General features: G+C 51.7%; 1 long non-coding RNA gene across 8 annotated transcripts in view; it reads right to left on the minus strand.

Annotated features, from left to right (window-relative positions):
* Positions 1-7,596, minus strand: part of LOC120393018 — a 35,843-nt gene extending 28,247 nt beyond the window's left edge. For 4 of the 8 annotated variants that reach the window (XR_005591865.1, XR_005591869.1, XR_005591868.1 and 1 more), the window contains exons 1-2: positions 7,490-7,596; positions 6,004-6,838 (exon numbers count right to left, since the gene is read on the minus strand). This is a non-coding gene — a long non-coding RNA (uncharacterized LOC120393018). Of the gene's footprint in view, positions 1-6,003; positions 6,839-7,225; positions 7,251-7,489 lie in introns of those variants that run through there. The other 4 variants (XR_005591866.1, XR_005591873.1, XR_005591870.1 and 1 more) reach the window with 4 other exon arrangements.
* Positions 7,597-26,164: the final 18,568 nt, after the last annotated feature.

Below are 26,164 nucleotides of genomic sequence, written 5' to 3' on the forward strand. Positions count from 1 at the left end.
CAATTACATTTTAGATTGATTAGTGATTGTTAAAGTATCATAAATCATGTAAAACATTTAATCTTGTAGAACATAAAAATGAATGTATGGTAACAGTTTCTAGTTTCAAAAGAAGGGGAGTGACTACTTAACTAGGTAATTGCAATTATGATGATGCGACGGAACTGTCTATATAAACCTAGGTTATTTTGTAAAGAGGTTAGCTGGTTCTCTTTGGAGATGAGCTCGCTCTCTATTGTCGTGGTGCACTCTTCAATAAAGAGCATTATATTTGAACTTTGCTGGTGTTGCCTGTCTCTCGCGGTCAGACAACGAACTTTGCCGTTTGGGGTACCAGAGTCCCCAACACTGGTAAGCATTTCCAACTCTGAGCACTTACTACTAAATCCCTCAAGCCCCCGATTCACCAGCCGGCAAAACTGAATTTCAATTATTTTGAATGAAAATTTTACCTGAATATTTTGTTATAGAACATAATTAGTTAGGATGTATGTGTGTTCATGGGCGCCAACTTATATGGGCTCTTGGAGCTAAAGCCCCAGGAATATTCATAATCAGGGGCTCTGCTCCACCAATATTTGGAGCTAGATTTTTTCCCCCTCCCCGTAGCTTCCCTGCCTGAATGTAAAGAGAGCGCACAGCGCGTCTCTCTCTCCTTTGCTGCTGCTGCCGTAGCCTAAGGGCTGCAGCATTAGCATAAGAGGAATGCTAACTGCTGCTGAAGCACTCAGGAGGGGGAGGGGAGGGGGCCTCCCCTCCCCTCCCCTCTCCTCTCCTGCCCCTACCTGGAGGAGACACAAACGGGCCAGGAGACACACATCACTCACCTTAGCAGCTGTTGGGGCTTCCGTGAGTGTTTGACCCTATGATTTTTTATTATGTTTGAGTGTTTGACCCTATGATTCCCCCCCTGCCCCAGCCCCAGTCCCAGCCCCTACTCCTACCCCCAGTGAGGCACAGCAGGCTGCACAGGGGAGGCAGGAAGCCACATGTGAAGGCAATGCCCCCTCCCCCAGCACCCACCAACCCACCCGCCACAGGAGGGATGGGAGACGGAGGCTTCCTAGACCTGAGCAGCTAGGGCTTAGGTGAATTTTATGACACCTTGCTCCCCCGTCCCATAGCCAGCCACCACCCTGCCTACCCCACTTCTGCCCCATGCTGGGCAAGGGGCAGCCCCATCCACAGTGAAGTTATGGTGAGGGGCAGCAACATGGAAGGCCACCTATGCCCCCCCCAGTACCCATCATAGGGGAGGGGAGTGAGCTTTCTGGACCTGAGAGGGGCCCTAGGAGCATGTGCAGAGTGTGTGTGCCGTGGGGGGCAGGAGGGGTCCCTCCCCTGGAGCTTGCTGCTGCCAGTGGTGGTGATGGGGAGTCCTCTCTGGCCCTAGCCCTGGGGCAGCCTGTCTGCACCCCAAGTTCCTCATCCTCAGCCCTGCCTCACCCCAAAGCCTGCACCCCCAGCACCGAGCACGCTCCTGCACTGTGAACCCCTCATCCCCAGCCCCACCCCAGAACCTCACCTGAGGGGAAAACATGCACCTTAAATTTGGTGGTCACTTTGGAGTATCATTGTATTTAGCACAATATTTGATTATTTTACACCCTTCAAAGTATGTAACTGGTCATATACAGGTGTTTTCTCTGAATACTGTCTGTGTGCCTCAGTTTCCCAATGCATTTCTTAAGGCTCTAGATGGTGGGATAAGGGGGTGTGATTGTTGTAAAGCCCTAGAGGGCCAGTGTGATGCCGTCTTCACAGAGAATGGCTGCAACCCTGCCTCCAGGCAACTGATGGCCTGGGCCACTCTCCTGCAAGGTGCCAACTGAAGGTGTTGGAGAACAAAGAGATCAGGTGGCCTCCTAATGCCTGGAAAAGAGACAAAGGCCAGAGGAGGGAGTGTCAGTGCCTGTGCAGACTTCCGGGAAGCGCATGGTGTGGAAGGGGATGCTGGGATGCTTTGGAACAACTCCATACAAAGCCAGTCAGGACTCTGGGGGCATGGGCGGCGAGTTCTATGGGCCGGTGGAGCCCAGGGCCCACCTATGATCCTAGAGGGGCGGCCTGCTCCAGCAATGTTTAGCCCCAGGCCCTGTGCTTTGGGGGGGGTCCCTGCGTTGCAATGCCAGGCGCTCTCACTGCAGCAGCAGCTCCCGGCAGAGGCCCCAGCAGCGACTGGGCTCACAGCCCATTGGCCGGGAACCCCAGCCAATGGGAGCTGCCGGGGGCGGTGCCGGAGCTGCCTGGCCACGCCTCCACAGCAGGGAGGGGGAGCGAGCCACCGGCAGCGTCTGAGCCCTGAGCCGAGCAGCAGCAGCGTCTGTCCCTATCAGACAGACTCAGCCGGTGAGCTGTGGGGGCAGCCAGACACAGAGACACAGCCGGGGAGGGGGGATTGGTGGGGACAAACAGACACAGCCAGGGAGTTGTGGGACAGACAGACACAGCCGCGGGTGGCGGGGGCAGCCAGCCAGACACAGCCAGGGGGTTGTGGGACAGACAGACACAAGGACACAGCCAGGGGGTTGTGGGACAGACACACACAGCGGGGGGGGGGGGACAGACAGACACAGCCGGGGGTGGTGGGGGCAGCCAGACACACGTACACAGCTGGGGGGTTGTGGGACAGACACACACAGCCGGGGGTGGTGGGGACAGACAGACACAAAGACATAGCTGGGGGGGGCGTTGGTGGGGACAGACAGACACAGTCGGGGGTGGTGGGGACAGCCAGCTAGACACAGCCGGGGGTGTGTGGGACAGACAGACACAAGGACACAGCCAGGGGGTTGTGGCACAGACACACACACAGCCGGGGGTGGTGGGGACAGACAGACACAGCCGGGGATGGTGGGGACAGACAGACACAGCCGGGGGTGGTGGGGACAGACAGACACAAGGACACAGCCAGGGGGTTGTGGGACAGACAGACACAAGAACACAGCCGGGGGGTTGTGGGGACAGACAGACACAGCGGGAGGGGGGGGACAGACAGACACAGCCAGGGGTTGTGGGACAGACAGACATAAGGACACAGCCAGGGGGGTTGTGGCACAGACACACACAGCCGGGGGTGGTGGGGGCAGCCAGACAGACACAGCCGGGAGGTTGTGGGACAGACAGACACAAGGACACAGCCAGGGGGTGGTGGGGACAGACACACACAGCCGGGGGTGGTGGGGACAGACAGACACAGCTGGGGGGTGGTGGGGACAGACAGACACAGCTGGGGGGTGGTGGGGACAGCCAGCCAGACACAGCTGGGGGGTGGTGGGACAGACAGACACAAGGACACAGCCAGGGGGTTGTGGCACAGACAGACACAAGGACACAGCCAGGGGGGTAGTGAGGACAGACAGACGGACACAGCTGGGAGGTTGTGGGGACAGACAGATGGAGCCGTGGGCGGGGAAAGGAGCAGCAATGGGCACCCCGGGGCTGGTATAAAATACACAGGATGGGGGGGAGCTTCCTGAGGGGACTATAGCAACACCCCCCGCAGAGCAGACCCAGGTTGCAGCTGGCTCTGCCCATCACAGCCCCCTGCCCCACAGATACCCACACAACCCTCTGCCCCCTCGAGAGACTCCCAATGACCCCTGTCACTCCTCTCCAGAGAGCCCTCCCCGTTGTGCCAGCCCACTCCCCACCCCCACTGCCTTCCCTCCTCCAAAGCTCCCTACAATCTCCCCCTTTGCCTTCCGCCCCCCAGCCCAGCCCAGCCCAGCCCATTCCATTGGCCGGGAGGCTCCCAGTCTATTGGCTATCAGGGCCCACGGGAGCTGCACCTGAGGCAGGGTGCCTGCTTACAGATGCAGACCTGCCTGGCTGTGCCTCCACAGCACAGGGAGCGGGAGCCACAGGTGAGCAAGCCCTGGTCATCATCACAGGCCCAGTAATTCTCTGGATATTTAATTTCACTGAGGCAAAATGTGTGCAATTTTATGGGTTGAATGATTGAATGACATAATACCCACCTGCCCGCATTGTCCATCACTAAGTCCAGTAATTTTGTCAAGTGTTTGTTGCACAACATGATGGTGCCTACCCCTACCTTGTGCTTCAGGGGGTGATGGGGTCCAGGGCAGCCTGTTATAGAACTACCTGATTAGTAATTGGATATGTTGGCTGGCATCTTTTTTTACGTGTTTGCTCCCCCTGACGTTAGAACCTGGCTACACCAATGGGGAGGGGAGCTTCCTAGACCTGTGCAGCTGGGGCTTAGGTGAATTTTGTGATACTGTGCCCCTCCCCAGCTACCACCCTGCAGTCCCCACTCCTGCACCATGCTGGGCAAGGGGCAGCCCCATCCCCAGTGGCAGCAGGAGAGGCCACACGTGATGGCAACCTCCCCCCTCGGTACCCACCATAGGGGAGGCGAGTGGGCTTTCTGGACCTGAGAGGGACCTAGGAGCATGTGCAGCGAACTGCGGGGGAGAGGAGGGGTCCCTCCCCTGGAGCTTGCTGCTGCCAGGGAGGGTGGAGGGGAGTCCTCTTTGGCCCTAGCCCTGGGGCAGCCTGTCTGCACCCCAAGTTCCTTATCCCCAGCCCTGCCCCAGAGTCCTCACCTGACGGGAAAAACACGCAACTTAAATTTGGTGGTCAGTTTAGAGTATCATAGAATATCAGGGTTGGAAGGAGCCTCAGGAGGTCATCTAGTCCAACCTCATGCTCAAAGCAGGACCAATTCCCAACTAAATCATCCCAGCCACGGCTTTGTCAAGCCGGGCCTTAAAAACCTCTAAGGAAGGAGATTCCACCACCTCCCTAGGTAACCCATTCCAGTGTTTCACCACCCTCCTAGTGAAAAAGTTTTTCTTAATATCCAACCTAAACCTCCCCCACTGCAACTTGAGACCATTACTCCTTGTTCTGTCCTCTGCTACCACTGAGAACAGTCTAGATCCATCCTCTTTGTAACCCCCTATCAGGTAGTTGAAAGCAGCTATCAAATCCTCCCTCATGCTTCTCTTCTGCAGACTAAACCATCCCAGTTCCCTCAGAAGTCATGTGCTCCAGCCCCCTAATCATTTTTGTTGCCCTCCACTGGATTTTCCAATTTTTCCACATCCTTCTTGCAATGTGGGGCCCAAAACTGCACGTAGTACTCTAGATGAGGCCTCAACAATGTTGAATAGAGGAGAATGATCATGTCCTCGATCTGCTGGCAATGCCCCTACTTATACAGCCCAAAATGCTGTTAGCCTTCTTGACAAAGGCCAGAGGAGGGAGTGTTAGTGCCTTTTAGGACTTCTGGGAAGTGCATGGGGTGGAAGTGGATGCTGGGATGCTCTGGAACCACTCCTTAAAAGCCAGTCAGGACTCTGGGGAGCCTCCTCTGAGCAGACTGTCTCCAGGGCAAGAAGCTTACACCTTCCTGGGTCTGACCTCAGAGCATTCAGCATGCCCTTCCACACCATGCACTTTCCGCAGTGAGTCCGCCCAGGCGGGTCCTGGGGCAGCCAGAGGTCCCTGCACCCCAATTCCACAGTCAGATGTGACTCTCAGCCAGACAGTAAAACAGAAGGTTATTAGATGACGGGAACACAGTTTAAACAGAGCTTGTTGGTACAGAAAACAGAATCCCTCTGTCAGGTCCATCTTATGGGTGGGGAGCCCAGAACCAAGTTCTGAGTCTCTCCCCATTTCCCAGCCAGCTCCAAACTGACACTCCTCCTCTGGCCTCTGTGTCTCTTCCGGACAAGGAGGCCACCTGATCTCTTTGTCCCCAACACCTTCAGTTGGCATCTTGCAGGGGAAACTGAGACACCCACACAGTATTCAGAGAAAATATTAAGAACATTCCCACTTCATCACAACAGGTGCAACAAAATATAATACTGTATATTGAAGTAGGCAAGTGCTGCTTCTGACTTTCCACTTTTAATTGACCCTTGTAATCTTGTGGCGCTGACGCGTTGTAGCTTCATTTTATATCGGCTTACAGGGCGGGAGCGGGGGGGCACCACCATTTTGGGCCCCACCAAAAATTATACAAACCTGCCGCCTATGCACCCAACTGTCATTCTGCACATGCTGAGCTGGTAGCTGAATCTTTCCTGGGTGCTGTTGAGGTGGATGCCTTCATGAGCCAATGGCGCAAGGGGTAGGTTGGGTCCTCCCAGTATCGCTACTCACATTTCAACATTGCCAATAGTAATCTGCCAGTCAAGAAAGTCTCTGATTGTAACTTTCAACAGTCTTGTGTTCTTAACAATGCAAGCATCACGTATCTTCCCTAACCAGCCAACACTGACATTGGTGAAGCATTTTTGATGACCCACAAATGCTTGCACAACCATATAAAGGTAGCCCTTTCTGTTGGTTGAGGAGGGGTGGCAGGGAGAGGTGACGCATACAGGGTAAGGGGGCCAAGGCCAGGGCTGCTGCTGGAGGGCAGGGTCTAGCGCCAGAAGCAGGTCCAGGGTCTGGGGAGAGAGGCTGGGGGTGGAGCCACAGCCAAGCTGCCTATGGGGCTGGCAGATGAGCTCACAGGCCCCATACCCTTGAGGTGAGAAGCCACTCCAAGAAGCAAGCAACAGGGAGAAGTCTTAGGCCACGCATCAGGGCTGGGGTTACATGTGTTATAAAACCCTAGCGAAGACATGCCCTAGATTAGCTGTGTCCTCAGCTCTACCAGTGAGTCTTATCCCAGAACATCCAGACATTCTGGAAGGCTTTCCATGAAGATCTGAAGTGAAATCCTCAACAATTTAATAAACAGCACCTTGACCCTAATCATACAAACTTGTAAAGACTCTGGACAAGTCATCCAAGGTGGCAGCAGGAAAAAAGAGGTAACATCCTATCAGCAGGCCAAATTGCTCACCACTTGCTGCAAAGAAAGAAGAAGTTTTCTTACAACAGTTGGCAGCAGTCACAAGAAAAACAGTGCAACAGGAGTCAGAAGATGCTAAACAAAGCGACCTGCACACAAACAAACAGCTTTTCAAGCAGGGGTGTACACGAGGGGGCCTGAGAAAGAGGGACCTGCTGGCACTTGCCGTGGAGTGTCTGCCGCAAATCGGCTCCTACTGGCCAGCGCCGCCCACTGCCCGGGAGCACGGGCGGCCCGTTATAGGCCAGGCTCACACACGCAGCTGAAGCCAGGGCTGCAGCGGGGGGGCTCAGGGAGGCTGATTTATACACAGCTGGTGCTGGGCAAACACCGCCCCGCCCGCCCCGCCCCTTGTCCCCGGGCAGGAGCTGGTTTTACACAAACCTTTCCAGGGACGAAGCCTAAACCGCAGCCCAGAGACCGGGGGGGACAGTGACCTCCGAGCGCCTGGGGAGAGCGGGCCAAAGACCCGGCGGTGCCCACGGGGAGCGGCCGCAGCCACACTGCGTGACCCAGGCAGGAGGAGAAGGGCCGGGCCGAGGCGCCCCCCAGCCCCGCTGCCTGCGCGGGGACCAGCGCCCGCTCCTTCACCCCGCCCCCGCCCCGACAGGAGGCGGTGCCCGGCTCCTCGCCCCGCCCCACACTCACCGGAGCGCCCGGGGCTGCCGGGTCCCCGCTCCCTTCCCCAGCGCCCAGGTTCCACCAACCGGCGCCGCACGGTCAGTTTTTTACACCCCCCCCCCAGGATAGCGCTGATTGGCCATTAGCGCAGCCACTCACGAACCTGCTGCCACCATGGACCAATGGGCTGTTTATTAGGGAGGTTCGGCAGCAACACGTCACCCAGTGTGGCCAATGGGAAGGTAGATCGCTCAGCGAGCCAGGGCTGCGTTCTGTGGGGCGGGGGAAAGGCAGCGTGGAAATGTTCTGGTGCCGGATAGTGAGCGGTGCGTCTGTTCTAACTGTGCACATCTGCCCCCCCCACCCCCACCAGGGCTGACCCTGCAGCTGGGCTCCTACTTACCTCAGTGGGACTCTTGCCTAGAGATCAGCTGCCTGGCATGGTGCCTACAAAGCCCGCTGGTCTTGGCTAGACAGGCGAGAAGCTGCGCCTGTTCCTTTCCTTACGCCTTTCTTTCCTTCCTCTAATGCCTAGTTCAAGGGGGGGGGAACATCCCCACAATACAAGTTGCTCAGAAAGCTCTGCCAGCTCTTCACCCTACTTCACCTCAGGGCAGTGCCCGGGCGAGGGGAGTGAGGCACTTGCCTCAGGTGCAGAAACTGGCGGAGAAAGAAAAACACCGCCGCTGGCCCGGAGATATTTATAACCCAGGTGATCCCCTCCTGGCCCCACCTGCTGCCCCCACGCCTCCCATGAGTGCCCCCGGCCCCAACTTCCTCCCACCCCCCTCCTCCGGGACAGAGCAGCTCCATGCTGCCACCCAGCCGCAAATGCTGCCGCAGGGTCCAAGCGCCCCCCAATTCCCGACCCGGAGCCGGCCCTTCCACCTCAGACTTTTTCATTTTCCAACGAGACCTCCAGCAGCACAGAGCCCTCTCCCTCCGCCTGCAGTCACTGCTCCTGCCCCATGCTGGGCAAGAAGGTAGCCCCATCCCTCGCCCTCAGTGAGGTTACAGTCAGGGGCAACAGCAGGGGCAGAGCCGCATGCAGCACCTCCTGGCACCCACCACAGGGGAAGTGAGGGAGATTCCTGGACCTGAGAGGGTCCCTAGGAGCCAATGCAGTGACAGTGGTGGAGGTGAATGTGCTGCTGGGGGGGCAGGAAAGGGGGGCTCCTCCCCCAGAGCTTGCTGCTGCCAGCAGGGAAAGGGCTGGGGGAAGTCCTCCTCTCTGGCCCCTGTCCCGGAGCAGCCTGCCTGCACCCCAAACTCAGCCCCAGCCCTGCCCCCCCCCCCAGCCCCCACCCCAGTCAGAGCTTTCACCCTCCACTGCACCCTCTGCCCCCACCACAAACCCTTCATCTCCAGTCCCAACCAGAGCCCTCATCCCCCTGCATGCTGCCCCTCTCCCCCAGCCCTGAGCCCCTCCCATTTCCAGCCCCAGACGGAGCCCTCACCCTGAGCCCCTCCCACACTCCAAACCTCTCACCTTCAGCCACAGTCCTCACCCCTGCACCCCGTCCCTCTGCACCCCTTCCATCCCCAAACTCCCTCCCAGAACCTGCACCCTCCCTCCGCACTCCTCCCACCCCAAACTCTCTTCCAGAGCCTGCACCCCATTCCCTGCCCCAGCCTAGGCCTGCACCCCAGACCGCTCCCTCACCCAAACTCCCTCCCAGAGCCGTGGGCAGAGTTTGGGCAGAGCGGGTTCTGGGCACCACCAAAATTTCTACAAACCTGCCACCCTTGATCCTGGCTGCAAACCTGAACTCCCAGCATTCTCAGGACACATGCTGATCCCTAGTGGCCACTGCTGATATCCAGCACCTCCTCCTCTCTTAACCTGTGAGTCCCTCTCTGCATTGGAACTAGACTGGAACCAAAGACCATCTTGGAAGCAACATTACCAGCCCAAGCAGTCAAAAATCATGAGTTGACCCCCCCAAAATCACAGGTTTTACTGCCGCCACTTCATTCATTCTTCGGCGGCAGGCCCTTCCCTCCGAGAGGGACTGAGGGACCTGCCGCCGAATTGCTGCAGAAGAGCCAGCCCTGGGGGAGGGCGCAATTTTATATTCTTGCCTGGGGCTCAAAAATACCTAGTAACGGTTCTGCATCAGGGGTCTCAAACTCAAATGACCATGAGGACTAGTACATTGTCCTGAGGACTGCATTTACTGACACACCCCCCCCATGCCTCCTTCGGCCCCCCCCCCTTTCCAACCCCTTCCCAAAATCCCCTCATCTCTGCCCCTCCTGTCCCCAGGGGTGCAGGAGGGGTGAGGGGTGTGACAGGGGGCTGAGGGCAGGGTGTGGGGTGAAGGAGGGATGCGGGGTGCAGGGTGAAGCAGGGGGCTCAGGGAAGGGGGTCAGGACAGAGGATGCAGGGTGCGGCACGGGTCTCAGGGCAGGGGGTCGGGGTGCAGCAGGGGTTTCAGGGCAGGGGATCGGGCCAGGAGGGGTGCGGGGTGTGGCAGGAGGTCGGGGTGCAGCAGGGGTCAGGCAGGGGTTGGGGTGCAGGAGGGGTGTGGAGTGCAGCAGGGGGTCGGGCCAGGAAGGGTGTGGGGTGCGGCAGGGGGTCGGGATGCAGGAGGGGTGCGGCAGGGGGTTGCAGGGTGCGGCAGGGGTTTCAGGGAAGGGGGTCAGGCCAGGAGGGGTTCGGACAGACTGCGATCTAGAAACACATGCCATTGTGCCAGTACTCACTTCTTATTTATAGACCCGGCGCCCTCTCCTCGCTTCACAGGCAGGCATTTTTTCAGGGCTTGGGGAGGTGTTGTTTGACTAAATGGAAAAAGAGAGAGAAGAAAGGCCCAGACCCAGGATGGGTTTGCTGCTGCTGTGCTCAGATTCCGCGCGGAGCGGAGCCTGGCGTTCTCCCTGTCCCTGGAGAGGTGTGTATGATCGTGTGTGTGTGTGATCACCCTGTAAGAGAGAGATCGCTCTGTGTGTGTGTGTGATCGCTGTGTGTGTGTGATTGCCGTGTGTGCGATCAGCCTGTCTCTTGTGTGTGATCATGACCTTGGCTGCGTGTGTAAGATCACCCTATCTGTGTGAGATCAGTGTGTGTGTGTGTGTGTGTGTGTGTGTGTGTGTATCTGCGTCCCGCTCTCGGTCAGCGTGGGCGGGGGCCGGTCTTCTCTCGGCCCCTCTGTCTTTCTCTCATGTGCATCTCAGCCCCGGTGCCTGCTTCTCACACGGTGTCTGTGCCCCCTGCTCTGTCACTTTGTCTCAGGCACTGGGCATGGGGTGCCTGACTCTGGGTGCAACTGTGTGTGTGTGTGTCCTTGCTCTCCGCCTCTCTCTGTGTGTGTGGGCACCCGCTCCTCTCCTCATTCTCTTTCTCCCGGTGTACCCCAGCCGCTGGGCTGCCTCCCTCCCTCCATCCTGCTCCAGCGCCAGGGGCAGCTGCACCCTCATCTCGGTGAGCTGATAGGCATTTCTACCGTGGACCTTCGCTCTGCCGTGCAAGGACCAGGCTGAGTCAGATGCTTCAGGGATGAAGCGGGGAGAAGGAGGTTAAGGGAAGAGGTCCGCCTAGGAAAGATAAATCCCAAACTGGTGGGCGCTGACTTGGGAGCCCCCGGGGGAGCGCAATGGGGTGGAGGAAAAGCCAACAGCCACCCCCACCACCGAGACACAAGACCTGCTCCTGGTCTTCGCCACGGCCCCTAGGGGATCTTCCTCCCACAGCTTCCCAAGGGAACTTTTGAAGGGGACGAAATATCACTGTAGCGAGCAGAGAGCCCTCAGGCCAGGCTTGGGAAAGTTTGAGTGTAGTGAGCTCCCACATCCCGGGACCCTGCCTATTTCTTCCTCCTCCGCAGCTCTGCGCTGTAGTCTCCGAGTCGGTACTTTGCTGGGAGGAGTTTATCACCTGGGATCAGAGAGTCACCGCTGGTACCTCTCCCATACCATGAACAAGCTTCAGCTTGCTTCCCCTTTAAATCGGCACTATAAAGGAGAGACTCCGCTTCCACTGAGCTTTTAGCCCTTGAGACGCACGAGATTATTGTTATGTTTGTCACAGACTGATCTGAGGTCTCCTGGTTATCTGTCACCTGTGACATTACCCTTGGGTCCCTTTCACAAGTGGTTAATTGGTGGATGCCCCTGCAGGGTAAAATGTCTGGCTACAGTACCATCCATCTGCGACCCTTCCTCCCCTGGCCAAAAAAAACAAAAAAAAGAACAAATACAAATATTCAAGAAGCAGGAATAATAAATTGGTTTGGGTCACAAACATTTGAAGCCAAAGACTGTCTCCTTAAAACTGCAGAAGTACGGCATTCCTCCCATAGTTCATAGGCCATAATCCTCCTTGAATCAGAAACACTGTCCCTGAACTGACTTATTTTAAAGCCTCTCACTATTAAAGTTACATCATACAATTGGACAAATGGATACATTGCTGAGTTACCCAGAACTCTGATTGCAGAAGTATCCATCATGCAAGTATTCTCTAGGGCATTTGTGTCTCTACAAGACTCAGTGTATAACTGTAAATCTCATCTGTTGTTTCAGTCTGAGCTTTGTAGCTCACTGGCCACCACTGTGGCCTAGCAAAACAGTTGTTGAGTAATAAGAGACATTGGGCCAAATCCTAAAAATCCAGTTGCAAGTTGTGCTTAAATCACACAGTACCGCTTTCTTGCCTTAAGAGCCCAATCCTGAAACAATACAAAACAGGGAAGTAACTTCATTCATGCAAGTATTTTACTCAGACTTGTCACCTGCGTAAACTGACTCATTAGCTTAAACAATTGCAGGATTGGGCTCTAATACTACTGAGGAAAGCAAGGGTTTGCAGGGTCAGGTCCCCTTTAGTAGAGAATCCAGAGAGCCTGGGGGTCACTGCTTATTTACATGACCCAGCTCTCTTCCTTTAGCGTGGAACATTTCATACATAAAACAGCACCATCTTTTCCCACTCCCTAAGCCTGTACAAATGCTTTCTGTTCTTCTCATGTGGCAAATAATCATTTCATAGGATTCCTTCCAATCCCTGTGGGATAAAGAGCATGAACACTTTCTTCCACACAGTGCTGAGACAGTAAGGAATAATATGGAAAATAGTACCACATGCCTTTCTTTAGTTATCTAACTATTTTGAATGGGATTCTTTTCCTGAGTCCTTACAAAGTGCTCAAATGGGGCCAGATCCACTGCCCATAATTTTAAATCGGTGGAGCCTTCCAACGACTTCAGTGGGTTTGGATCAGGCCCTAAATCAATACGTTTTGTGAAACAGGTAGAACCTATTTTGATTACCCAAGAAACTCCACTCCAGGAATGACTGTATTGTACCCACAAATCTGATACCTGAGAAGCAGTCTCTAGGAAATTAATATCAATCTGTCAACTGCATACAATTTTAGCTATCACTTTCCACCTGAGGCAATCGCTGGTAACATTCTTGATTGACGTCTATTGCTTTCGTAGAAAGGAGTCTAGCTGTGCCGTGGCACCCACTTTCTCTGCACTCAGCGCTAATGCTACCAGATGTGGCATTTTTATGAGAGGCTTTTTATGTAACCCTTCTGCCCCTCTGAGTTGGCAGCAACAAGGGCCGGGTTCAGTATCCAGGGTTCCGCTTCAATAACACAATGCAAAACCGGCTCGAGCCCCCACCCAGTGACCTGGGACAATTACCTACCACTCTCGGCGCCTCTAGGAGGCAATACTTCCCCACTCGCAAGCACAGAGTCTGAGTGTAGCAAAATCCTTTTAATAAAGGAGGGAAACAATGCGGCATCACGTTGGAGAGACACCACAAACAGGACTATACACAAACCATAAGCAAAAAAAAACCCACCTCCAAGTACATTTGGCACTGTCCTCTCCCCCTTAGGGTCTTAAGTCCAATCACCTCAAAGTCCAACAATCCAAGAGTCTCTGTCTCTGGTCAGTGCCACCCCAGAGTTCAAAAGTTTATCTGCAGAGTTTTACCCCCCCCCAGCCTGGGTGGAAATGGGGGGGGCACACACAGGGTGTTAAGGGACACCTTACATGGGCCAGGGCCGACTGCCCCACTTCTCCGTGGAGTTCTGCTGCAGCGCCGCTCCTCCAGCCAACCCGTGAACCGCATCAGCCATCCACGCAAACCGCTCCACACTGCTCACTGTTCCATGGGCTGCACCAACGTGCTGCAGACTGCTCCGCTCTGCCAGCTGCTTAGCGATCTCAATCTTCAGGCTCTGCCACTCAGTGATCTCAGCTCAGTAAGCTTAGCTCTTCTAGTGATTTCAGCTTGTAGTAGAGGAGCCCCAGTGCCACCTTGGGCCAACATGAATTCAGGTCAGCAGCCTCCAGATGGACTCCTAAAGGATTCAAAATTAGCTCTGCTCTTTAACAGTGGAGAGAGGAGGATGTGCAATTGGTGTTCCAGGCCCTCAAAAGGGGCCCATACCATCAGGTACACACACCAGTCCCCAGCCTCTCTTCCTTCACTGGGTTTTGGAACCCATGTCCCTTGTCTAGCAAGTACTATTTAATGTAGGTTGAGTCATTTCTGTCATAAAGCAGTCTCATAGTTCCTCATTCACATAATTAAGGTAACAGCCCTTTTTTTTCCTTCCTGCCCCAATAACAAAGAAATTGGGGATTCCACAGTGTGAAAATAACTATCCCATGCTGCTGTGTGTTATGCTAAGTGGAGTGGGTTTACCAATGCAAATGCACATTCCTAAAATTCCTTTGCCCACTCCTCATAATGTACCACCAGATGTCAGGGTAGATCTCATCCTGACTCTGCTTACATTTAAAATCCAGAAAGAACAACGTTTCCGTTGGTGGGGTACAACAAAAATTGTTGTGTAGAGGAACTCCTTTCTTGAGGCCTTCTAGAGCTCCTGCATCTATTCTGTAGAGTCATGACCTCCTATGCATTTGTTGTAACCTGCACCGCACACTGTTTGAATATTGTGTGTGATCATTTTTCCCTCAGAATTGAAGCTGACATTTGAACAGTTTGAAGTGTCAGGATTGTAGCAGTTCTGAACTTTACTGAACAAACACACTGAATGCAGCTCACTTCTGACAAAACATACCACCACCCAGCATGGACAGGATTAAATAATAGGAGGGGTTACAACAGGAGAATCTAAAAGGAGAATCTGCACAAACTCAGAAGTTCTAAAGTGTGCAACACAGGGAAGTAAAACAGTACAGGAAAGTGTTGTCAAAACTTGTCTATTACATGTTAATTACAGAGAGAGTGAGGGGACATATTACTGGCAGAATGGCAAAATCAATCATATACAGTGTCTGCTGAAAGCTGCTCAAAAGGTGGGATATGCTAAAAGTAGGTTCAGCAGAGATGGATGGTTGGGAAGAGTGCAGGTGAAGGAGTCAAAGTTACATGATAAACAAACAACATATTCCTACTACAAAGAGCTTTAGCCAATCTAAATATAGATATGACAAGAACATACCTGTGGGGAAATTTGGTTGTTTCACAAAAATACATCACCATCGACAGAGTTGTTTCAGTGTAACAGGAAAAGGCCTGACTGCCAAAATAGCCCCATCTCTTGGGGGGACACTTCCTTTATTCAAGTGCAGGGGCACTTCCTGTCTGAAAGGCTAGTCCTTCACCCTTAATGAAAAGCAGTTGCATGAAGTCTGGAGTTAGTGACTTCCTTAGTCCTCTCATGGCTCACTTGTGGCAACTTCTCCTCCCTTTCTGTCTCTGCTCAGCCTGATAACAGGCTTGCAGTGCAGTTTTAATACTTATTTGGTCATTTGGTGATAATTTCTGTTCCCAAAGGATTACCACAGTGTGATTTCACTATGGGGGAAAATTCTACTGCCCTCCCTGCAAGACAGTTTGGGGACCCCTGTCAGAAACACAGCATCCCAGACCTAACCACACAGGAGAGGCGGGATGCTTGGCAGAGCAAGGCAGGACAAGAAGCTGGGCATCTTTTCCTACCTGCAGTCATATCTATGCACCATCTTCCTGCCAGTGAACAGGAGTGCAGCTCTGGTACTGAAGTAGTGGTTGTGAAGTGGGTTTTTTGCAACTTGGAAGAGGATTTGCACTTGAAGTGCCATGTTTTTCCTTACAAATTCCTTGACTTTGATGGGACTATTCACACACTTAGAGCTCCACATATGCTTAAATGCGTTATGGTATAGGATTCAGGCTGTGTGTTGGGGGGTATGCCATCTGGCCCTATAAACATAGAGTAGCTTCTGTGTAGCAGGAGTGCAAATTCACTGAAATGCATAGAGGCAATTTGAGACTTTGGAAGAAGGTCAGACCCTAGATCCTTTTGACGTCAATGGCAAAACTTACATGAAGTTTCATTACAGCTGAGTTCAATATAAGCAAGTTCTACTGTATTTGGTTTACAAAGTTAATTTTAAACCTCATTTTATTCATTCAGCAGGTCTTTTTTTAAAATAGTCTGTCTCTAAGTTTCTTTGGAGACATTAAGACGTACCTGTCAGGTCTAAGGATGGCTAATGAGAATGAGTATTAGTCATATCCTTCCATGGAAATCTGCATTAATAACAAATTAATGACCTAGGGCCAAGGTTATCTTTTGTTTATTCTGCTTTCTCGTAGCTGATCACTATTTGCTAGGCCTCTGGCCTCTTGACCAGACTCTGGACTTTGGGCCTCTAAAAGCGGACGCAATCCATATACACCTCTACCCCGATATAATGCTGTCCTTGGGAGTCAAAAAATCTCACCGCTGCTAGAGGTGAAACCGCTCTATCGAACTTGCTTTGATCCGCCGGAGCGCGCAGCCCCGCCCCAGAGCGCTGCTTCACCACGCTCTAACCGAATTCGTGTTATATCGGGTCGTGTTATATCGGGTAGAGGTGTACCAAGTTGTTATGCACACAGCACGAGGATTTTAACCCTTCAGAGCTGAAGCTGCAGACTCAAAGGATCCAGTGAGTGGGTGGGCCCAGAACACTGAGGGCTGTGGGCTTTGCAGTGCACAGATCAATCTCAGAAGCATTCGTGATAAAGATCTGACAGCTTGTCAGGCATGCAAAGAAGACAAAACAATGCAAACACATTTGAGGACACTGAATTGTTTTAAAGTTACCACGCTAGCTTTTCAAAATGCTGTTCAGTTTCTGAGCACATTATACATTGAAAAGTTTTATATAGAACTGTACCATCTTTGGAACCGCAGTCTTACCAGTTCCATTATGCTGCAAATCCAGGAATTTACCTAGGGTTTATAAAATCAATTTCAGTACTATCATGGTTGAGATTATAATATAATCCACATTTTATAGAAGACAACCAAATACTCATCAGCATCACCAGAAAATTTAAAAACTTGTTTTGAACAACTGAACTCTCCACAGAGGATTGAAAGCCTCAGCAGATCTTGCTTAATAAGGCTGTTGCTAGGTAGGCCATGTTTTCCTTCATAGTAGTGAAGGGAATTAAAGCCATTACAAGGGTCAAGTTGGCCTAAGTCCTAATGAACGGGAACACGAAGCAGGCAGGCAAAACCAGTCACAGAGGCAAATCTATAGAGCTGGTGCCAAGAAGGGCTGTAATCTACACCGAGAGGCAATAAGAAGTTTTTCTTCAGGACAGGGCACATTTACCTTGTTCTGACAAGTTTTCATTTGTAAAATGAGCACATTTGTAATTCCTAAGGCAAAGAAAATCCAGTTTAGTACATGTTCTACTTCCTCTCAGATCGTCATCTAAGGATTGTAGGACTATGTGGAATTATATTCCAATGTACATGTGACACAGGTGCGTGCAATCAATATCAGCAGCAGACAATAGAGCGAAGCAGAAAATCAGCAAGATGGACGGCGTTAAAGCATTTCTTCGCTTTCTCAAGAAAAATCCTTACAGGACTAGTAAATTCTGTGAACAGTGCGATGTATAGTTAGCATTAACTGCTGCAGTGGTGTACACAACAGGGCAGCCCAGTGTTCCTTTGAATAGTGGCGCTCAAAACGCAGCATAGGATGAGGTTTGGTAAATGCATTTAATTCATTTGAGAGCTAGATATGTGTACTGTTGGGCATGAATGAACTAAGTTACTAGGTGGGCTGTAGTTGTCATGGCAAATGTTGAGAAATCATGATAAGTGGAGAAAGTGAATAAGGAAGAGTTATTGCTTCCTTCATGTAACACAAGAACCAGGGGTCACATAATGAAATTAATAGGCAGCTGGTTTAAAACAAATGTAAGGAAATGCTTCTTCACACAGTCACTTTATGGACTGTCACTTTATGGAACTCATTGGCAAGGGGTGTTGAACAGTCACTTTATGGAACTCATTGGCAAGGGGTGTTGAAGTCCAAAACTATAAAAGGCGTTCAAAAAAGAATGAGATAAGGTCATGCAGGATGGGTCCATCAATGGCTATTATCCAAGATGGTCATGTTACCAGATGTGCCCGTTACTTTGGGCTATGCCCATTTATTAGGGTCACTCTTCTGGGTGGGGAAGGAGGGTGCTGTAAATCTGTTAATATGCTGCTTATGTCATTTGTGTGTTCATATGAAGCTCTACTTTTCCCTTCTGCAAGGTCCCTCCCAATGGAGCTACCCTGCAGGACCTAGGTTCCCCAGGGCTGGGTTCCTCCAGCCCTAGAATTAGATGAACACACACACACACACTCCCACCCCTAAGTCTGAGTGGACCGGGTCAATCAGCACCTCCAGCTGATCCCCTCATGTGTCTCTGTACTCAATGGGCTGGGTTGAGCAGCACTTTCAGCTGCCCTCCCCTTATGTGCCCCAAGTTTAACACGTCCCTATCCCACTTTCACGTTACAATAGTACTGGTAGTAACTCACTTAATGAGCAAAGCCCACAGTATTTTTGGGCGCTACAGGGATCTTTAGCTTAGGTAAAGGAAGTGTTGCTGCAGAATTAATGGGGGAAGCTGAAAACACAAAAGAGTAAAATTCAGAGAGAGAGAGAGAAGCAACCAGCTGAACCATAAAAGTAATTTATTGAATAATAGTGATAACTGCACAAGGAGGGCTAAATAAATATAACAGTTACATTTTAAAGGTTAATACCTGTGGTAGAAAAGAAAACAGAGAGAGAGAGAGAAATCTCACCCACTCCATGAGGCTTGAACTGGTCGGGGTTCCCACGTGATGGTGGTAGCTCTGGGTCCTGAGTGCTGGAGACTGGCAGAGCCCTCAACATGATCAGTCAGGAGATGGTGTCCAAGTGGAACTGATGCAGAGTTTGAGTCTATACATCAGAACACTGACTTGGGCACAGGTAGGGGTTTTTGTAGAGAAAATACAGTAGTTCAAGGGAGAACACTAGATTTCTTTGTGGGTAAACTGATGACTCGAGGGTTTTTTTTAGCTAGACAATAGGAACTGATCACTCTTGGCTATGGGTAGTGTTTTCTTCCAGGGAGCTCACAATGCAACTAGGCTCCTTCAGTATTTTGGGATATCAATTGAAGATTTATTACTAGAATTGGTCTGATAATTGCTAAGCTGAGTGTGTGCAGGCGTAGGTTCATTAGCACCTGGAGCAGGGATTCCCATGATGCACTGTGTCCCTGTTTTTCTGGTCTCAAAGTTTAGTGAGGTTCTCTGTTCCTCATTCATTATGCTAATCCCTGTCCCATCTTTCATGCAGATGAGGCTAGAGGAGTTGTCTCTGTTCTTCATTCTGTATGCGAATAGAGATGTCTTAATCTTGTCACCCTTGTTAGGAGGGGTCTAGGTGTGTCTCCCAATGCCCTTCATTGTTCTCTGCAAGCCTTTTCTCTGATTGGTTTTGGCTCAAACAGAGACTGGAGGGGGGTGTCTTTCATGAGTCAGACAGGCTAGATACTGTGCCCTGGTTCCCCAAAACACAGAGCTGGCTGGTATCAAGTCCCCCCGTTGATGGGGTACTTGCACTGAGTGAGTATCCCCATCGCATCCTTAACGCCGTGGTACCGGGTCTGATCTTCCATCCATTGCAGCCGCTGCATCAGTCGTTGTATCCAACAAACCAGCAGAATCAGACCAATTGCTAGTATAATTTGGAAACCAGTGATCACCAAATGGGGTGAAGCATGAGATTTAAAAGACCTGTTGCACTGGGGCTCCACCAAAGCAAAGTCTCCCACCAAGAGTGATGGCCTGTGTTTTTACCTTAATGGCAATGAGACCCATTCCCAGTGAAATGGGAGAAACCTCCTTGTAGAGCTCAGGATAGGCATTTAACTGTTGTACAGTCCATATAGGCACAGTAAATGTACTATCACAACCAACAATGATGGTTATATTATAGAAACAGCGATTAGCATAAGGCCCCATGGGTTGGACCCAGTGCCCATTAATCAACACAATATTACATCATGTCCTTACACACATACCTGCTTTGCCAACATAGACAATAACAGACCCTTCTGCGTGGATAACATTGAAGGAAGAGTGAGAATATTCCCAGGTTACCCATTCATCCCAATCCTTATGGCTAGTTTCAATCAGGAGAGCACATGCAGGTGCAATGTGAGAGCTATTCATGCCCTTTAAGTGGATTTGACCCTCCTTCAGAGAAGTCTGAGGTGGAAGAACCAAATGTTCTTGTTGATCCAATTTTAACACCTGGGGTCCTGAAACTGGGGCTCTTAAATGTCAGAAGGGAGCACAGTTTGTGATCAGAGGGTTGGAATTTAAAGCTGTTTTTTGTTGTTGGCCCAAATCCACTCTGTACAAACCGGGCTCATGAAATCTCTCTGAAATGGCAATGTGCCTATAGAATTTACACCAAATTGCTGGCATGAGCTTGTCACAATGTGTGTCCTTTAATGGAACTGTCCAGTCTGGGGGACCTTGCTGAATCAAGTCATGTGCAGCTAAAGTCCAGTTCAGCAGTTTACGAGGAACCATGTGATATTCTTGCCTGCTGGTGTGATCAGAGACAGCTGCAGTTCCTCTCCAGGTAACGGAGGTGTCTGAGTTCCAATGGCAATGATGACACGTAGGGGCATGGTTGTTCCTCAAACAGCAGAGGAAACCAGGGCTACCCTGCACCTTTCACCACCCAGGAGGCTGTCACTGAGTGTGTTTGTCTCCTTCGAACTGATAGTGACGCTGCAGGGCCAGGGGGTTGCTCCCATTCCCACAGAATCCATGCATGTGGCACAGCAATTTAGCTTCCTGGGCTCCAGCTGGCAAGCACCTCCAGAGGCTCAGAGGGGTCACAGGTACAGCATAGAGCCTGGACAGCATCAGACTCCAGACACTTATGAACAGCAGGGTGCTGGCACACCAGTGGGATGTCATGGCTCATGGACGGGCCCTGTGAGGGGGCAGAGAAGAGAGAAAAACTTCCCACACTCCCGTATATATTGGGAGAATCTGGGATCAATATTACAGAGTGATCATGAAGCGTGACCTACGTGAGGGTGGGCATAATAAGTCAAGGATTTTTCTGGCCTTTTCCTGTCTTAACATCAGGGTAGGCACTGACCAGCCCACTTGATGCTTATTTTCCAATGGCCCAAAGTCGTTCCTTCTTGCTGGCCAAGATGGGTGGCCAACAGGATGGAGAAGACAGGGTCAGGTGGTTTATCCTTCCATACTTTGAGCTGTGAAGAATGAAACCATTTTCGCCAGGGTTTCCATTTTTTCATTCAGGATTTCTCCTGACACACACTGGGGCTGGCCCAATTCACCAAAAGAGCAGCGGCCATCCCAGGTGCATGTAAAGAACTGCTTAGCAGTGACAGAGGCGGTGTGGGTTTTAATAGGGATGGCTTCCACCCTGGATCTTTCTCAAACAAAGTCAGTGGATTTATACACAGTTGAGGAACTGTGACAGCTAGAAACAGGGCCGCCCAGAGGATTCAGGGAGCCTGGGGCAGGGTCGGGTCTTCGGCGGCACTTCAGTAGCGGGTCTCTCTCGGAGGGAAGGACCTGCCGCCAAATGCAGACGAAGAATGAAGTGGTGGCAGTAGCGCAGCCTGAGTACAGCCGATCGCGGCTTTTTTCTTTTTCTTTTTTTTTTTTTTTTTGGCTCCCGCCGCTTGTGGCGCTCAGACTACCGGCTGGCGCCCGAGGCTTTGGCAGCACTTCAGCAGCAGGTTCTTCACTCGCCCGAGTCTCCGCCACTGAAGGACCCGCTGCCAAGACCCGAGCGAGTAAAGGGCCCACTGCCAAAAACCCAGAGCAGCTCGGGGCCCCTGCAGGGCCCGGGCCTGGGGCAATTGCCCCACTTGCCCCCACTCTGGGTGGCCGTGGCTAGAAACTGAACCAAATTTCTCAGCACCTACACTCTTGCTTGCTACAGGCAATGATTCATTCTGAGCTAACTCAGTCAACTCACTTCCACACCCTTCAGTTGCAGCAAACTGCTTGCAAAAGCTACATGAGGTTTTAGTCCTTCAGGAGCAATTTTAGGCAACAATTCATTTCCCCCAGAAATGTTGTCCTTTCCCTTTTCAGCTAGGGGTTGCTCTAGAGAAACATCTTCCTGAGCATCTTTCTGGGTTTCAGCTGAATCCAGAACAACTTCTGAGACAACAGACATATCCTCCATCAGCATAAGCTGAGAGCATGGGTGGCAAGTTTGTAGAAATTTTGGTGGTGCCTAGAACCCGCCGCCTGTCTGCCCCCCCAAACTCTGCCTCCCACCTGCCTAAGGCTTTGGGAGGAGGTTTGGGGGGAAGTGTGGGGTGCAGATCCAGGGCTGGGGATTAGGGTACAGAAGGGGTGCAGGGTGCAGGCTTTGGGATGGAGTTTGGGTGCTGGGTGCAGGCTCTGGGCTGGGGCAGGGAGTGGTGTGCAGGAGGGGGTGAGAGGTGCAGGCTTTGGGATGCAGTTTGGGTGCAGGCTGGGGTGGGGCGTAGGAAGGGGTGAGGGATGCAGGCTCTGGGAGGGAGTTTGGGGTGGGAAGAGGTGTGGGAAGGGGAGGGGGTGCACCTCTGGGAGGGAGTGTGGGGATAGGAGGGAGTGCAGGGGTGAGGGCTGTGGGGCTGAGGATGAGGATTCATGATGCAGGAGGGGCTCAGGCTGAGGCTGAGGATTAGGTGCGGGGGATGAGGGCTGGGGCTGAGGATTAGGTGCGGGGGATGAGGGTTCTGGCTGGGGATGAGAATTAGGTGTTGGGGCTGAGGGCTCTGGCTGGGGATGAGGATTTGGGTGTGTGTGTGTGTGTGTATCTATCTATCTATCTAGTTTCTTGTCTGGTGAAAAAAATTCTGGAACCTAACCCCACCCATTTATATTAATTCTTCTGGGGAAATTGATTTGCTTAACAACGTTTCACTTCAAGTCATATTTTTCAGGAATGTAACTACAATGTTAAGCGAGGAATTACTGTACTGCAATGTTGCACGGTAGCTAAACATGGGTGCTGACAGAGGAGCAGGAACTGTCTGGAGAGGGTGATGGAAAGAAGAATTCTGGGAATTTCAATCCACAACAAAGTCCCCAATGAAGAGATCAGACAGCAGAGTGGAGTGCTGGGCATTGTTGTTGAGAGCATGCATAGTAGAATGCGATAGGCCTGGCATATAGTGAGGCTCACTGACAATCGATGGACTGCAGCTGCACTCGCCAAACTCCAAAGAGATGGGAAGATGTTATCATGAAAAGACATGGCCGCACATGGGGAAGGAAGGCCATGATACGAGAAGAATGGAAGATGTGTTGTGATCGTGCAAATGAGACGACGGCTGAAGGACTGATCGATCAAGGTGAATTTCTAGTAATAAATAGTCTCAAAATGTGTTTTGGAAATTTAATGAAACATTGATATACAGAAGGAATACTGCTAATGTAATGTGTGGTTTGGTACTTAACTGAATTTCTATTAAATTTTATTTCAAACAAGTTTCTACACAATTATTTACAGAACATTGTACAACAATCACCTATATTAACAACATGTTGAGAAATAAAATGGATCTGTCCATTCATTCAACACAGCTTTACTGACATAGTTATCAGTAAATGTTTAACAACAAGATGTGTAAAAATGATTTCGTGTTGAAAGTATTATACAAATTATTTTGACAAAAATAGTGAGCATATAGTTTTCATACCCTCTAAGAATTCCTTCCACTGCCCTCTACCCATCAAGATGGGTTTTGTCCCATTAGCAGTGCCCTGTGAGGAGATTTGACCAATCAGGGTGAGTTGTGGGGTGGGGTGAGCTGTCCATAAGTGGGTCGTGTGACCCCTTAAGAACTTCTCCCACCATCCTCTACCAATCAGGAAGGGTTTCAGCTGCTGGGGACCACCCCAAGAGGAGATTAGACCAATCAAGGCAAGTTCTGGGGTGGAGTGAGCCATCTGGAAGTGGGTTGTGTGACCCTCTAAGAACTCCACCTACTTCCTCTACCAATCAGGATGGGGTTCGCCCTGATAGGACCACCCTGAGAGGAGATTTGACCAATCAGAGTGAGTGCTGGGGCGGGTGACCTGTTCGAAGTGGGTTGTGTGACCCTCTAAGAACTCCTCCCAACGCCTCTGCCACTCAGAGAGCAGCATCATTGCCCCATAAGTCCCAGCTTTGGGCAGAGGAGGCCATCTCTGACCAAGGACACGTGTTTTAGAAGTTGTGGAAAGGCTGCTGAGAGGAAACATGGACTCCTTTACCATCCCTTTGAGAACTTTGGACTTTGTTTTAGCTCCGAGCACCTTTGGAATTGTGTGGAGAAAGCGCTACCTCGGTGACAGTTCCAAGGAGGACCTTTGACTCAACGTTGATGGATACGTTGAATCCGACCAAAACTTTGTTAGGCATCCCAATTAGTGTGAAGGCCTCTCATTGTCCACCCTCGAGGTGGAAGGCGATCATGGCTTGGGGAGTCACCGCAGACAAGGTGAATGGAAAAGACGCCGCCGTTAAATGAATGATTAAGAAGCGACGGTCGAGGATGGGCTGTAATGGGGCTAGGAAAAGACGGTTACTCACCATTGTAACTGTTGTTGTTCGAGATGTGTGGCTCGTATCCATTCCATGTAGGTGTGCGTGCGCGCGCATGTTCGCCGGAAGACTTTTACCCTAGCAACTCAGTGGGTCGGCTGGGCGCCTGGAGTGGCGCCACCATGGCGCCGGATATATACACCAGCCGACCCACCCACTCCTCAGTTCCTTCTGCCGCCACTCCAACAGTGGGGAAGGAGGGTAGGTGGAATGGATATGAGCAACACATCTCGAAGAACAACAGTTACAACGGTGAGTAACCGCTTTTCTTCTTTGAGTGATTGCTCATATCCATTCCATGTAGGTGATTCCCAAGCCTTACGAGGCGGTGGGGTCGGAGTGAGATGTTGCAGAATGCAAACTGCTGAGCCAAAGGCTGCATGATCTCTGGACAGTTAGACCAAAGAGGCAAAGGTCCGGTTCGAGGACCAGGTAGTAGCACAACATAGCCCCTGGAAGGGTATGTGAGTCAGGAAGGCAGCAGAAGAAGCCTGAGCCCTTTCCAAACGAGCAGTAAGGTGGCTCGATGGAACATGGGCCAAGTCACAGGAGGTGCAATGCATGACGTCATCCAAGATGAAAACCTCTGGGAGGAGACAGGTAGGCCCTTCATCCGGTCTGCCAAGACAACGAAGAGTTGGGGCGCATAAAAGGGCTTGTCCGCTTGACATAAAAGCGAGCGCCCACGGCGCCTAGAGAGGGCAAATGTGCTCCTTCACGATGAATGTGGCTTCGGAAAGAAGACCGGAAGGAAGATATCCTGGATGATAGGAAAGGTCAACAGCACCTTAGGGAGGAAGGCCGGACGTGGTCACAACCGCACCTTGTCCTTGCGAAACATAGTGCACCGTGGGTCCACTGTGAGAGCCTGAAGCTTGGAGACTTGTCTGGCCGATGCAAAGGCTACAAGGAAAAACTCTCTCAGGACAGGTATCTCAGCGAGCATGTTGTCAGTGGCTCGAATGGGGCAGGCATAAGACTGCTTATAACCAGGTTGAAGACCCAGGTTTGGCGGGGCGGCAAAACTGGGGGTATAAATGCCCCAAGCCCTTGAGGCCCTTAATGATGAATCGCGCCAGGCGCTGATGTTTGAAAGATCAGAGGTAATCCAAGATGAAATGTATCGAACCTCGGTGGGAGAAACATTGTGTTTCAGAGCAGCAAGAGAAACACTTCCAGTTGGCCAGATACGTTAACCAAGTGGAAGGCTTCCTACCACCCAGGAGAATCCTGTAGAACCGAGGCAGAGCAATGTGACTCGATCGGTTTAGACCTGCAGCAGTCATGCTGTGATATTCAGGGATTGCTAGTCTGGGTGGTGAAGTTTGCCGTGATCCTGCGTTATGAGGTCTGGGCAAAGAGGCAGGGGAATAGGGTTGGCTATCGACAAGTCTAGTAACATGGTGTACCAGTGCTGCCTAGGCCACGCCGGAGCGATCACGATAGCGCGCGCCTGTCCCTGCAGAGTTTTAGCAGGACCCTGTGAACTAGCGGGCACGGTGGGAAAGCGCACAGCAGAGGGCTCGCCACGGCATCAGAAAAGCAGCCAAGATCGAGCCCCGGGAGAGGCCTTGGAATGAGCAGAACTTCCTCTTGTTCCGCTTCTCGCAAGAGCGAAGAGGACTATGCGGGAAAACCCCACTTCCGAAACGGAATGGATAAGATCCGGAGGAATCAACCACTTGAGAGACAGGAAGGATCTGCTGAGGCGATCAGCCAGAGTGCTCCGACCACTGGGAGAAAGGACGGTACTAGGTCCATCAATTGGGCTGTGCAGGCGCCCCGGAGCTGGATAGCTCCCTGCAAAGA

The sequence above is a fragment of the Mauremys reevesii genome, unplaced genomic scaffold, assembly GCF_016161935.1.
Source record: "Mauremys reevesii isolate NIE-2019 unplaced genomic scaffold, ASM1616193v1 Contig136, whole genome shotgun sequence".
Taxonomy (NCBI): Eukaryota; Metazoa; Chordata; order Testudines; family Geoemydidae; genus Mauremys; species Mauremys reevesii.